This window comes from Pleurodeles waltl, chromosome 12, assembly GCF_031143425.1.
Source record: "Pleurodeles waltl isolate 20211129_DDA chromosome 12, aPleWal1.hap1.20221129, whole genome shotgun sequence".
NCBI lineage: Eukaryota > Metazoa > Chordata > Amphibia > Caudata > Salamandridae > Pleurodeles > Pleurodeles waltl.
The window spans coordinates 28,068,338-28,082,212 of NC_090451.1; the positions used below are offsets into that span (position 1 = coordinate 28,068,338).

Sequence of the window (13,875 nt, forward strand, 5' to 3'; positions counted from 1 at the left end):
CAGTCACCACAAAATTCAACAAAAGTGTTGAGGCCGGTCAAAAAGTGACCAGGGTAGCTCTTCTCCGGATCAGCGCGTGGCACGAAAAGAAAAGAAATGACGTCACCATGCCAAGGTGGCACCTATATTCGACCCCAACATCATCATGGTGACCACGACACCAAAGATGGATGCGGATTCGACCAATGCCACCTAGCAGCAAGCAAGGGTACTGCTCGAAGAAAAGTGTCCGGATCCAGTCTGAAGCCTGGGAGAAATTCTAAGGTAAGAAATCTGCAACTAGAAGTCTCTATCAGATAAAATGATTTTAAATCTCAGCCCTCTTGGTTAACAGTGGTCCACAAATGTTCCAGAAATGACTAGGATGGGGAGTCTCCCCTGCACCCTGTAAACCTCTGTCCTCTCAGTGTTCCCGACCCACTGAGTTAAATTGCACCATTGACTATTATTGTTCCTAAATGTCCCTGGTGGTGATTTAACACCAATGACCACAAAATGCTTTAAAATCTCACCTCATTTTAGGCTTGTGACACCTGTTTCACTGAACAGCCTCTCCCACTCGACACTTCCACCTCTGGCTGCTTCTATGCTGTGGTTACTAGGTACCACCCCCCCAAACCTGTGCTCCTGGCTAAGGCTTTAGTGTCATGAAATGAGAATGTTGCCCTATTACTTCTCTGAGGGAGGAGAGGAGAATGCCCCCTACCTAGTCCCAATGGGGAGCAGCATACCTAGTCTCTGATCGATTTGAGTGGTTTATCTCTTGCTTCTCAGAAGGAGATGGGGAATTGTCCCCTTATTTCTCTGATGGAGGTGAAAGGCATGCCGCAATCTAGTCTCTGATGGAGAGAGGCCTGCACCTTACTTCTCTGAGAGAGGTGAGGAGGTGAGGAGCATGCCCCTTACCAGGCCTCTGATGGGCAGAGGCATGCCGCTTACCTAGTCTCTGATGGGCTAAGGCTTACGCCTTACCTAGTCTCTGATGGGCAGAGGCAAGCCCCTTACCCAGGCTTTAAAGGGCAGAGGCATGCCCCTTACCCAGGCTTTAAAGGGCAGAGGCATGCCCCTTACCTAGTACCTGATGGGAAAAGGCTTCCACCTTACTTTTCTGAAGGGGAGAGGCATCCCCCTTACTTAGGGCCCGATTCTGAGTTTGGCAGACCGGAACACCCGTCTGCCAAACTCCCGATGGGATGGTTGCCACCATGCTGGCTACCTCCCCGCTGGCTCCAATAAGACATTCCTGCTGGGCTGACCGGCCCAGCGTGAAAGTGGCAGCAGCATTGCTGCAGGCTCGAAATTGAGCCGGCGGTAATGCTGCCGAACGCAGGTGGCACCAGCATCCTTGTATCACGAGGGTGCTGGGCAGGGGACCACTGCACTGCCCATGCCATGGGCATGCGCAACGCAGGGGCCCCCCTGTGGCCCCCTGAATCTGTTCTCCACCAGCCTTTTCATGGTGGTGAAACCGCCATCAAAAGGCTGGGCGGTGCTGAGTTCAGTGCCCCCCTGGCTGATTCCAACCTGCACCGCCGTCAGACCATCGAGAGATCAGCGGAGACAGCGGTAGGTTGGCGGGGATGTCCGCCAACCTCATGATGTGACGGATAGGACTGCAACATCGGTGGCGATCCGACAGCCTCCGTGAGTGTGGGGGTCCAAGGATCGCCACACTCGTAATTAAGCCCTTAGTCTTTGATGGGGAGAGGTATGCCCCTTACCTAGTCTCTAATGTGGAGAGGTTTACACCTTACTTCTCTGATGGAGGTGAGAGACATGCCCTTACCAAGTCTCTGATGGGGAGAGGCTTGCATCTTACTCCTCTGACGGAGGCAAGAGGTATGACCCTATCTTACCTAGTCTCTGATGGGGAGAGTCTAACACCTTACTTCTCTGATGGGGAAACGGGAGAGCCTCTGCTTGTTCCCCTCTGCGCAGCTCCACCTGTTGCTGCTGCTGCCTCTGCTGCGATCGAACATAGAGCCTGTCTGACTCAGTTCGAGGCCCAACTCCACCCACAGGCACCCGATGCGCCGCATTCCTCGTGACCATCTGTCTGTGTGTGTCTTTTGATTTTTGTCATCTATATTTCTTCCTCTCTCTTTTACTTTTCTTATACTGCCTCATTCTTCTCCCTTTTCACCTTTCTTAGTTTTGTGCCTTTTTTCTCTTCCTGCGCCCTGTCCCTGCCGCTGCTGCCCATGTGGCCCCGTCCCCCTCCTTGCGAAGCACCTTCCCACCCTTCTGCTCCCAGCTGACCTGACCCTCCCGGCTCCCTCCCCTTCTTAATGGCAGCCGCAGTGCCGTCGCACCAAAGGCAAGCCCGTCTGCGCCCGTCCGTGTCTGGACCGTGCCCAGCGCCACGAACTCTGGTCCTCCGAGCATCCATAGCTACAATGTGGAGACCCTCCATGCGCTGATCAGCAGACGCTCTACTGCCTGCCATCTTGCATCACCCAGAGACACCCATGGACCTTTCTCCTGTTTCTACTGCCACCACATCCTCACCCTAGACCAAACACCAGACCCTCCCACCCCTGGACCATCAAACACTCACCCTGAGCGCCTCAACTGTATCCTCCTCAATGTACGCTCCCTCCACAAACATGCAGTTGAACCCTGGGACCTGCTAGGCTCCACTCGCCCGGACATCTCCTTTCTCACCGAAACATTGACAATCCTCGCCATCACCTTCAAACTGCTCCACAAAAACCGTCCCTCAAGGCTAGGCGGCGGCCTGGCCATCCTACACAAATCCACCCTCCGCCTGACAACCAGAGCAGAAGAACATTTCCCCCTCATAGAGCACCTCAATTTCCAGACCCACGTCACGCCTAAGTCCACCTTCCGCTGCACCCTCATTTACAGGCCACCTGGCCCCCACCCAACCTTCAGCGACTCCATCGTCGACATCATATCTCCCCACGCACTCACCTCCACAAACTACTTTCTTCTCGGCAACCTCAACTACCACATTGACAACTGCAATGACCACAACACTACTTCCCTGCTTGAGAACCTCATCACAATAGGCCTGAAGCAACTGATCACCTCGTCAACACATCACTGGAAACAAACTCGACCGCATTTTCTCCACCAACAACATCACCGTCTACAACACCTCTGGCTACACTGGACTGACCACCACTGCATTCATTTTTCCATCACCTCACCTACCGTCCACCTCTGCATCCTCCGCTCCCCACGTAGGAAATTGAACCAGATCACCGAGGAACAGCTCACCAAAACCCTCAGCAAGTCACCTCCTCCCCTTGCCACAGATGCAAACATCTCAGCACGGAACTTCCACCTATGATCTCCGAATGCACCAACTCCCTAGCGCCTCTCCGAATGACCTCAGCCAAACACAACCTCAAGAAAGCCAGCTGGTTCTCCCCAATACACCAGGACCCCAGGCACACCTGCAGACAGCTAGAAAAAAGATGACATCACTGAGAGACGTGAAATGTTTTCCATAATGGCCTTGAGAGGTTTGTCCCTAGAACCTTCTAGAAGAGCGACTGATCTATTTCTTGCAGAGAAGGAGCGAGGGCTGCCCGTGACTTTTCAGAAAGGTGTGCGGGAGTGGGAGGAAACTTTTCTGAGTAAAAGCTATGCTTCTCCCTGACATCTTTGAGGAAGATGAAAAGTTTGCCTCTGAGTGAAAGGTCTGTTTCTGCCAGACTTCTCTGAGGAAGGTGAGCGGTTTGTCTCTGAGAAAAGGGTATATTCCCCACTGACCTCTCTGAGGAAGGTGGGAGGTTTGCCCCGGAGGCCTCTGAGGGAGGCGAGAGGCTTGCCCCCGACTTGTCTGAAGACGGTGAAAAGCTTCCCTCCCAGTCAAAGGTCGTGTTCTCTCTGACTTATCTGAGGATGGCGAAATGTTTGCCTCTGACTTCCCTGGAGAGAGCACCAGGTTTGCCCCTGGCCTAATTGAAGAGGTGATAGGTATCTCCCAGAGTTCACTGGCAGTGGTGAGCGGTATCTCCCAGAGTTCACTGGCAGTGGCGAGAGGTACACCTTGGCTTTTCCTCGGTGAGGCAGGGGTCTGCCTCCGACTTCACTGGCAGTGGAGTGGTATCTCCCAGAGTCCACTGGCAGTGGAGAGAGGTATCTCCCAGAGTCCACTGGCAGTGGAGCGAGGTATCTCCCCGGCTTCACGGGCGGTGGTTGGAGGTACCTCCCCGGCTTCACGGGGGTGGTTGGAGGTGTCTCCCCGGCTTCACGGGCGGTGGTTGGAAGTACACCTCCGTCTTTCCTGGGGGCGCAGGGGTCTTGACAGGTGCCAGGTCGGACCCCAGCCTGTGAGAGGCTGCAGAAGTTTGCCTCTGAGTTGTCTAAGGCAGGGGGTGGGGTCACTTCTGGCTGGTGAATGGATCCGATGCGCAGGCAGCCCCCAGACCCCTCCCTGAAGCCTCCCCCCGTGGCTGCAGCGCGGAGGGCAGGGCGGGGAGTGGTGTGCAGAGGAGAGCAGTGGAGCGGAGGGGTGCGCCGTGCTCGCTGCCACTGTGCCGCTCTGCGGCGGGAGCTCTCTGACGCCCGCATGCAGCAGCCCCGACACCCGCAGCTGCTATAAAAGCGCCAGCTGCTTCGTGAGGCTCATTCTCAGAGAGGAGCCCGGGAGGGGAGAGGCGCAGGCGGCCCTGCACCCGGACCAGCCCTGCACCCGGACCTGCACCCCTGAACCAGAGGACCGGGCTCACCTGCTGCCGGGGACCGGTCTCATCTGCACCCGGGGACCGGGCTTACCTGCACCAGAGGACCGGACTTACCTGCACCAGAGGACCGGGCTCACCTGCACCAGAGGACCGGGCTCACCTGCACCAGAGGACCGGGCTCACCTGCACCAGAGGACCGGGCTCACCTGCACCAGAGGACCGGGCTCACCTGCACCAGAGGACCGGGCTCACCTGCACCAGAGGACCGGACTTACCTGCACCAGGGGACCGGGCTCACCTGCTCCAGAGGACCGGGCTCACCTGCACCCGGGGATCGGACCCACCTGCACCCGGGGACCGGGCTCACCTGCTACCGGGGACCGGGCTCACCTGCTACCGGGGACCGGACCCACCTGCACCCAGGGACCGGACCCACCTGCACCCGGGGACCGGACCCACCTGCACCCGGTGACCGGACCCACCTGCACCCGGGGACCGGGCTCACCTGCTGCCGGGGACCGGACCCACCTGCACAGGTAGGAGCTTAGTTACCGACCAGAGCCCCGCGGGCTAGGACCCAGCACTTCTTCAAACCGGCTCAACCGCTCACCTGCACAGCTCGCAACATGTAGGACCCCCACCCCTCCTTCAAACCGGCTCAACCGCTCACCTGCACAGCTCGCAACATGTAGGACCCCCCCACCCCTCCTTCAAACCGGGCTCACCTGCACAGCACCTGCACAGCTCCTGCACAGCTCGCAACATGTAGGACCCCCACCCCTCCTTCAAACCGGGCTCACCTGCACAGCACCTGCACAGCTCGCAACATGTAGGACCCCCCCACCCCTCCTTCAAACCGGGCTCACCTGCACAGCACCTGCACAGCTCGCAACATGTAGGACCCCCACCCCTCCTTCAAACCGGCTCAACCGCTCACCTGCACAGCTCGCAACATGTAGGACCCCCACCCCTCCTTCAAACCGGGCTCACCTGCACAGCACCTGCACAGCTCGCAACATGTAGGACCCCCACCCCTCCTTCAAACCGGCTCAACCGCTCACCTGCACAGCTCGCAACATGTAGGACCCCCACCACTCCTTCAAACCGGGCTCACCTGCACAGCACCTGCACAGCTCGCAACATGTAGGACCCCCCCACCCCTCCTTCAAACCGGGCTCACCTGCACAGCTCCTGCACAGCTCGCAACATGTAGGACCCCCACCCCTCCTTCAAACCGGCTCAACCGCTCACCTGCACAGCTCGCAACATGTAGGACCCCCACCACTCCTTCAAACCGGGCTCACCTGCACAGCTCGCAACATGTAGGACCCCCCCACCCCTCCTTCAAACCGGGCTCACCTGCACAGCACCTGCACAGCTCGCAACATGTAGGACCCCCAACCCTCCTTCAAACCGGGCTCACCTGCACAGCACCTGCACAGCTCGCAACATGTGGGACCCCCCCACCCCTCCTTCAAACCGGGCTCACCTGCACAGCACCTGCACAGCTCGCAACATGTGGGACCCCCCCACCCCTCCTTCAAACCGGGCTCACCTGCACAGCACCTGCACAGCTCGCAACATGTAGGACCCCCAACCCTCCTTCAAACCGGGCTCACCTGCACAGCACCTGCACAGCTCGCAACATGTGGGACCCCCCCACCCCTCCTTCAAACCGGGCTCACCTGCACAGCACCTGCACAGCTCGCAACATGTGGGACCCCCCCACCCCTCCTTCAAACCGGGCTCACCTGCACAGCACCTGCACAGCTCGCAACATGTAGGACCCCCCCACCCCTCCTTCAAACCGGGCTCACCTGCACAGCACCTGCACAGCTCGCAACATGTAGGACCCCCACCCCTCCTTCAAACCGGGCTCACCTGCACAGCACCTGCACAGCTCGCAACATGTAGGACCCCCCCACCCCTCCTTCAAACCGGGCTCACCTGCACAGCTCGGAACTTCTAGGACTCCCCACCCCTCCTTCAAACCAGGGTCACCTGCACAGCTCGCAACATTTAGGACCCCCCACCCCTCCTTCAAACCGGCTCAACAGCTCACCTGCACAGCACCTGCACAGCTCGCAACATGTAGGCCGCCCCAGGAAGCTACATGTGCCCCCGTTCCCTCCCTCCCCTGGGCCGGGCTCACCTGCGCAGAAAGACCCCTCTCACCGCCGGCCGCCACCCGCCTCCCCACACCAGGCACCGCCGCCCCCCAGACCGGGCTCACCTGCGCAGGTAGGATCTCACTCACCGCCACCCTGCGCTCAGGTGGCAACCTGTAGGATCCCCCGCCCTCCCCCAATGCTCTCCCAAGACCCCACCTGCGACACAGGGCCACCCCCGGGCTCACCTGCACAGGAAGCACCTCACTTCCGGGAGGGGTCACTCATGTTCTCGCAGGACCCCCTGGACCGCAGGTGTGACAGGATCAGCCCTGCGTCCCATGCCAGGCCCACCCTGCACCCCACGATCTCCGGCGTACCTGTGCCCAGCACCACCCCTGACCCCCCTGCATCCAGGACCACCCAGGTACCCAGCACCATCCCTGCACCAACACACTCCACGCACCCAGGACCACCCCTGTCCCCCACGATCTCCGGCGTACCTGTGCCCAGCACCACCCCTGCCCCCCTGCATCCAGGACCACCCTGGTACCCAGCACCATCCCTGCACCAACACACTCCACGCACCCAGGACCACCCCTGTCCCCCACGATCTCCGGCGTACCTTTGGGGTAGAACCTGCACACCCCTTGCACCCAGGAGCACTCCGGTACCCAGCACCACCCCTGCACCAACACACTCCCGGCACCCCCTGCACCCACGACCACACCTGAAACCAGCACCCCCCTGCACTCCACGAGCTCAGGTGCACCTGTGGAGCAGACCCTGCATACCCCCTGCACCCAGGAGCACCCCTGCACCAACACACTCCCGGCACCCACGACCACACCTGCAACCAGCACCACCCCTGCACACCACGAGCTCAGGTGCACCTGTGGAGCAGACCCTGCATACCCCCTGCACCCTGTAACCTGTCCCCAGTGAAGCGCGTCTCCCGTGCAGAGGAGCCCTCCTTGCAAAGCCCATCAGCAGGGAGGGAGCACCAGGAACAGAGAACAGCACCGGGGGAGGGAACAGCACCAAGTACACAGAACAGCACTAGGAAATGAGAACATCAGCAGGGAGAGGTGCCGGTGCCTGGGAGAGGGAACCTTACCTGTTAGAGGGGAGAGCACCAGGAACAGAGAGCAGCACCCGTGATGGTAACTGCACCAGGGGGAGGGGACAGCACCAGGCACACAGAACAGCACTAGGAAGTGAGAACATCACCAGGGAGAGGTGCCGGTGCCTGGGAGAGGGACCTTCAACTGCGAGACATAGGCGATAGCAGTAATGGTGAACTGCACCAGGGGGAGAAAACAGCACCAGAGGGAGGAACAGTGCCTGGGAGAGGGGACTTCGTCTGCTGGGGTTGGCAGCAGCAGTGATGGTGAACTGCACCAGGGGGAGGGGACAGCACCAGGTACATCACCAGTGACAGGCACTAGTGCCCGGGGATGGCACATCACCTGCGACAGGGACCGCTCCGAGGGGGCGAGGGCGGGGAGGGTGTCAAGGGGCGGTGTCAGTGTCCACAAGAGAGAAGCTGGGGGGTCGGGGGGAGGAGGTTGGATCGGAGAAATAAAAGAGCAAAGTGACAAAGAGAGATACAATGCGGCGAGGGGCAGGATTGGGGGGGGGGGAGAGGACACATGTGGCTTATCAGAGGCAGAAGAGCATCCCCAGGTGTCACCTCGCGCGCCCCCCGAAGCCTGCAGAAGGCGCGTGTCCAGCACCGACCCTGTGAGCAGCGGCCTGTCCCCGGGGAGGGTGGGCTGGGAGGGGAGCTGTATCCGGGGACATAAGCCCCTGCCCCAGGAGACGGAGGTCTGCCTGCGCCTCCCTCCCTTAGACTGCATCCGCAGGGAGCGCCCTGCCCCCCCCCCCCCCACCCACTCCCTTCTGGTCTGCATCTGCAAGAAGTCTTCTCACCCTCCACTCGTCTGCACCCTTCAGGGAGTACCCCACCTGAGCCTTCCCCGTCTGCACCCTTCAGTGAGTACCCCACCTGAGCCTTCCTCGTCTGCACCTACAGTGAGTACCCCACCTGAGCCTACCTCGTCTGCACCTACAGTGAGTACCCCACCTGAGCCTTCCCCGTCTGCACCCTTCAGGGAGTACCCCACCTGAGCCTACCTCGTCTGCACCTACAGTGAGTACCCCACCTGAGCCTACCTCGTCTGCACCCTTCAGGGAGTACCCCACCTGAGCCTTCCTCGTCTGCACCTACAGTGAGTACCCCACCTGAGCCTACCTCGTCTGCACCCTTCAAGGAGTACCCCACCTGAGCCTTCCTCGTCTGCAACTACAGTGAGTACCCCACATGAGCCTTCCCCGTCTGCACCCTTCAGGGAGTACCCCACCTGAGCCTACCTCGTCTGCACCTACAGTGAGTACCCCACCTGAGCCTTCCCCGTCTGCACCTACAGTGAGTACCCCACCTGAGCCTTCCCCGTCTGCACCCTTCAGTGAGTACCCCACCTGAGCCTTCCTCGTCTGCACCTACAGTGAGTACCCCACCTGAGCCTACCTCGTCTGCACCCTTCAGGGAGTACCCCACCTGAGCCTACCTCGTCTGCACCTACAGTGAGTACCCCACCTGAGCCTACCTCGTCTGCACCCTTCAGGGAGTACCCCACCTGAGCCTTCCTCGTCTGCACCTACAGTGAGTACCCCACCTGAGCCTACCTCGTCTGCACCCTTCAGGGAGTACCCCACCTGAGCCTTCCTCGTCTGCACCTACAGTGAGTACCCCACCTGAGCCTACCTCGTCTGCACCCTTCAGGGAGTACCCCACCTGAGCCTTCCCCGTCTCCACCTACAGTGAGTACCCCACCTGAGCCTTCCTCGTCTGCACCTACAGTGAGTACCCCACCTGAGCCTTCCTCCGGCTGCACCTACAGTGAGTACCCCACCTGAGCCTACCCGTCTGCACCCTTCAGGGAGTACCCCACCTGAGCCTCCTCGTCTGCACCCTTCAGGGAGTACCCCACCTGAGCCTACCTCGTCTGCACCCTTCAAGGAGTACCCCACCTGAGCCTTCCTCGTCTGCAACTACAGTGAGTACCCCACATGAGCCTTCCCCGTCTGCACCCTTCAGGGAGTACCCCACCTGAGCCTACCTCTTCTGCACCTACAGTGAGTACCCCACATGAGCCTTCCCCGTCTGCACCCTTCAGGGAGTACCCCACCTGAGCCTACCTCTTCTGCACCTACAGTGAGTACCCCACCTGAGCCTTCCCCGTCTGCACCTACAGTGAGTACCCCACCTGAGCCTTCCTCCGTCTGCACCTACAGTGAGTACCCCACCTGAACCTTCCTCGTCTGCACCTACAGTGAGTACCCCACCTGAGCCTACCCGTCTGCACCCTTCAGGGAGTACCCCACCTGAGCCTACCTCGTCTGCACCTACAGTGAGTACCCCACCTGAGCCTTCCCCCGTCTGCACCTACAGTGAGTACCCCACCTGAGCCTTCCCCGTCTGCACCTACAGTGAGTACCGCACCTGAGCCTTCCCCATCTGCACCTACAGGGAGTACCCCACCTGAGCCTTCCCGTCTGCACCCAACAGTGAGTACCCCACCTGAACCTTCCTCGTCTGCACCTACAGTGAGTACCCCACCTGAACCTTCCTCGTCTGCACCTACAGTGAGTACCCTCCTGAGCCTACCCGTCTGCACCCTTCAGGGAGTACCCCACCTGAGCCTACCTCTTCTGCACCTACAGTGAGTACCCCACCTGAGCCTACCTCTTCTGCACCTACAGTGAGTACCCCACCTGAGCCTTCCTCGTCTGCACCTACAGTGAGTACCCCACCTGAGCCTACCTCGTCTGCACCCTACAGTGAGTACCCCACCTGAGCCTACCTCGTCTGCACCCTTCAGGGAGTACCCCACCTGAGCCTTCCTCGTCTGCACCCTACAGTGAGTACCCCACCTGAGCCTACCTCGTCTGCACCTACAGTGAGTACCCCACCTCACTCCCCTTCTGGTTCACATCTGCAGGAAGTCCTCTCCGTCACCCTCTAGTAGTCTGCCACATACCTCCACCCACTCCCCAGCTGCAGGCAGCCCTCACCTCACCCCCTACATCACCCTTCCTCATCTGCACCCTACAGGGAGTACCATACATCAGCCTACCTCGTCTGCACCTATGCGGAGTACCCCACATTAGCCTACCTAGTCTGCACCTACAGGGAATTCCCTACCTGAGCCTACGTCATCTGGCACTCGTCTGCACCTACAGGAGGTACCCTACCTGAGACTACCTCGTCCGCACCCTACAGGGAATATCATACATCAGCCTACCTCGTCTGCACCTATGCGGAGTACCCTACATTAGCCTACCTAGTCTGGACCCTACAGGGAGTACTCTACCTCAGCCTACATTATCTGCACCTACAGGGAGTACCCTACCTGAGCCTACGTCATCTGGCACTCGTCTGCACCTACAAGAGGTACCCTACCTGAGCCTACCTCTTCCGCACCCTACAGGAAATATCATGCAGCAGCCTACCTTGTCTTCGCCTACAGGGAGTACCCTATATCAGCCTACCTCATGTGCACCTACACGGAGTACCCTACATCAGCCTACCTCCTCTGCGCCCTACAGGGAGAACCCAAATTAATCTACCCTGTCTGCCCCTACAGAGAGTACCCTACGTCAGCCTACCTCATCTGTCCCTACAGGGAGTATTTACGTCAGCCTACCTCTTCTGCACCTACAGGGAGTGCCCTACATCAGCTTACCTAGTCTGCACCCTACTGGGAGTACCCTACCTCAGCTTACCTAGTCTGCAACCTACAGGGAGTATCCTATGTCAGCCTACCTCATCTGCACCTACAGGGAGTATGCACGCCAGCCTACCTCTTCTGCACCTACAGGGAGTGCCCTACATCAGCTTAACTAGTTTGCACCCTACTGGGAGAACCCTACCTCAGCTTACCTAGTCTGCAACATACAGGGAGTACCCTACGTCAGCCTACCTCATCTGTACCTACAGGGAGTATGCACGCCAGCCTACCTCTTCTGCACCTACAGGGAGTGCCCTACATCAGCTTACCTACTCTGCACCCTACTGGGAGAACCCTACCTCAGTTTACCTAGTCTACAACCTACAGGGAGTACCCTACGTCAGCCTACCTCATCTGCACCTACAGGGAGTACCCTACATCAACCTACCTATTCTGCACCCTACTAGGAGAACCCTACCTTAGCATACCTAGTCTGCAACCTACAGGGAGTACCCTACGTCAGCCTACCTCTTCTTCACCTACAGGGAGTACCGTACATCAGCCTACCTCATCTGCACCTACAGGGAGTGCCCTACATCAGCCAACTTCATCCAGCACTCGTCTGCACCAGTTCTAAGACACAATATCAAAACCACAAATATCGTCATCCTGAAATATTGTGTCAAAAATTTCGATCATAAAAATATTATAATTTCCATTTGCATATAATGGTAAGCACAAAAATATTGAAAAAAATATTGTTTAACACTAATATCGAAAAAATATATCTTTTTATATGTATGTACTTAAAAACAGTAAATCTTAAATGACTTAACATATAACAATAATATAATGCAAATTAAGCAGTTGATTCTGAATTTGGTGAACGGAAAACTCTGTCTGCCAAACTCCCAACACGGTAGCTGTCACCTATGTGGCCACCTCCCCGTCAGAGCTATTATGGGTTTCCTACTAGGTCGGCAGGTGGAAACTTAAGTTTCCACCCGCTGGTCGAGCGGGAAACCTGCTACAGCATTGTCTCCGACTCCTAATCGAACCGGCGGCAATGCATTACCTGCAGGGTGCACCGACACCCTCGCAATGTTCACTGTCGGCAGTGCAGACAGTGAACATTGTGATGGTGCTGGGCCCCTGCACCTGTTCTCCCCCAGCCTTTTCATGGCGGTGCTACCGCTGGTGGGGAATGAGGTCGTAATCCCCAGGGCAGCGCTGATTGCAGTGCTGCCCTGATAGATTAGTACCTCTGCGACCGCCAGACCGCTGGGATCCAAGATTCTCCGGCAGATTGACTGCCAGGGTTGTAATGTGGTGGTCGAACCGCCGCACTGGCAGCAGTACAGACCGCCACCGCGTGTGTGGTGGTCTATAGACTGCCACACTAGTAATGCGCCCCTAAATATATTTAAGTAATATCTAAAAATATATAGGTTTTAAACAAATACACACACATGTGTGTGTAAGTTAATGTTTTTATACACATATATCATTTAAAACTATTACAACAAATATTAATTTTTATTTTTATTATATTTTTTTATTTTAATGTATAAATATAACATATATACACATACATAAAAAATATAACAAAATGAACTACAAATGAATGTAAAACATTTCCAATTTAATTATACATAAAAGTAAACAATAGATAAAAATATATTTACTAAAATATGTTAAAAAATAGATACATTTATACATATATAAATAAATAAGATTAAATACACAAACACATAATAATAATATATATTTAAACAATGTTAACAAAATTATTAAACTATAGCAATAATAAATATACTGCTCCAACTCCAATCTATACAACAGCAGGGAAAGCACTGGACTCAGGAGGGGTAAAATTCACTTGGTGCAATAGTATGGAAGTCATTAGACTCAGAAGAGGTAAAATGTACTATTCCCACCCCATTCACTGATACAGTACAAAGAGAATACTTCACTTCAAACAAACAGCATATTTTAACAACTCTATTAAGTAACCAAAAATATAAAATTCTTATTATAAAAATGAAGGCCTTGTTACAACTTTAGCATTCGGACCACCAGTCCGCTGCGGCACTGATCGGGAGAACGCCGCCAAGCCGGTGGCATTCCAACCACCGTGTTACGACATTCCCGCAGGGCTGGCGGTATGTCAGTGGCACAGTCAAGGTAGTGGCTTGCTTCGGCTCTAGGAGAGAGCCTGAAGCCAATGCCGGCTACATTGCTGCCTCACCAGAAAGTCAGTTGCACTGTTTCCATGCAACATATTGTGCGCGGCAAACAGTGCACGCACTGACACTGCAGGCATAGGGGGGGAAGAGGATGGGCCCCGGCAATCCACATAGGCTTATTCGCCATGGG

The 13,875-nt window shown here is 56.7% G+C and overlaps 1 protein-coding gene across 1 annotated transcript in view; it reads left to right on the top strand.

Moving 5' to 3' along the window:
* The first annotated feature begins 4,617 nt into the window (after positions 1-4,617).
* The window catches only part of C2CD4C (C2 calcium dependent domain containing 4C), a 63,624-nt gene continuing 54,366 nt past the window's right edge, over positions 4,618-13,875 (top strand). Inside the window, exon 1 of the mRNA XM_069217581.1 lies at positions 4,618-5,194. The gene's annotated coding sequence lies outside the window, so the exon portion shown is untranslated. The remainder of the gene's footprint in view (positions 5,195-13,875) is intronic.